Source organism: Syngnathoides biaculeatus, chromosome 8 (assembly GCF_019802595.1).
Source record: "Syngnathoides biaculeatus isolate LvHL_M chromosome 8, ASM1980259v1, whole genome shotgun sequence".
In the NCBI taxonomy this organism is placed as follows: domain Eukaryota; kingdom Metazoa; phylum Chordata; class Actinopteri; order Syngnathiformes; family Syngnathidae; genus Syngnathoides; species Syngnathoides biaculeatus.
The window spans coordinates 504,572-506,344 of NC_084647.1; positions in this window are offsets into that span (position 1 = coordinate 504,572).

The following is a 1,773-nucleotide window of genomic DNA, read 5'->3' on the forward strand; positions in this document are numbered from 1 at the left end:
AGAGGCCAGTGTTGCAAAAGGCCTGCTGGAACGTAATGGACACCACTAAAAGGCCAAGGGTTGACCTGCTAGTCCAACGAATGGCACTTCAGTGTTTTCATCCACATTTGTCATCATGCATTCGATTGGGTTATCAAAAGTCACATAAAATTGTTTCAAAGTGGGCGGCAGGGTGTTTGAGTGGTGAGCACATCCCGCCTCAAAATAATGAGGTTGAGGTTTGAATCCGAGCTGCTGACTGAATTTGAAGATGAAAGGACTATGTAAGACAATTATGAAGTGTGACCCCCACCTCACGCTGGAGGAACGGTACACATGGAAATGCCGTAAGGGGAAGAAATGAAGTTTTCAATTTTGCAGCGGTCAGCCCTCCTTAACTCGAAATAGAACTGAACCCTAATAAATGTCACTTCTAATGCCAACGCTACATTTTTTTTGCCACAGAAATTGTCAGATCATGCTGCTTCCAGTGTTAAAGGTGATAATGGTGGTCAGGTATAAACAGTCATATCACATTCACATTGACATTTTTACTTTGTAACTTTTTTTAACAAGGCTACATTCATATACAATACAGTATATGTACTGGCGTGCAATTTTACAGAGTCATATGATTGCTGGCAAAAATGTCCTATAAACACCCAAGCGTGTCGTGACTTTTGCAGAGTACATAATAATTTAATTGCTTGTGTACAAATAATCCGGCTGTCCCAAGTGTTAATGGAAAGAAACATAAGTAATATACTCAATATCAACCAGAGTATGTGGAAACATGTAAAACCCAAAAGTAGTGGTGGTGGGGGAAAATCTAATATGCCTCCTTTAATACCAAAAATTTCTGGCCGCTGGAAAGTGAAACCCAAAGAAAATATAATTTAATGTTACATGCGAGAAAGCCATACCACATTTTTGTTTATGTTTTTGATTACGATCATGTCACTCTGGTTATGAACATACAGTAATTGTACAACATGTCCATTACTGGTTTCTGTTTTTTTATTCCCATCTGTGATCCCACAGAGGCCCAATTTGTTCCCTTATCTCCCTTTAATAGCAAACATCGAATGCCCTGCTGGGACTAGCCTGCTATTTGTAGCCTTACTAAGATATGCCGCTCTCACATCTCCTGTCTTTAGCGACTGCTGTAATTGTCTCTAATGGGTACGAGTATTTGGTTTTCGCTTTATCTTTCCCTGTGTTTGTGAAGGGTTCTTTTGAAGTATATTTGTGTTGCCATTAGGTGTGGCTCATTCATCACCAACTCTGCCCGTTGTCCTCTGACACTATTGATGGATGGATTTAAAGCTCTCTAGTTTGATATCTCCAGTGGACAGATAACAGATAAAGTTCAGTGTTGAAAATATTATAAAACCATTATGTAACAGAAAAAGCTCAGGACATGATGATTAAGAGAAAAGTTGATAGATTGTGTATCCAAGAGAGCAGTGGGAAAGGTAGTGAGGCTAGAAGTTTAGGAGCAGGGTTTAAATTATTTTACTATGGAGTAGATGGCAAGAGAATAGAGTAGGGCTTATTTTAAAGGAAGATCTGGCTAAGAATGTCTTGGAGGTGAAAAGAATATCAGATTGAGTTTGAGATTATCCCCTGTATATATAGGACCCTGATGACGACTGGTCTTCCACCAGATCGTTGAGCTTCATGCCCCGTTCCAGCACTCTCGTATCACTAATCGTCAACCCGTCTGTACCGACCTTCGCCTGATCTCCGACCGACCCCATAAGCCTCACTCCTTTGACACTTCTGCCTTCCTTG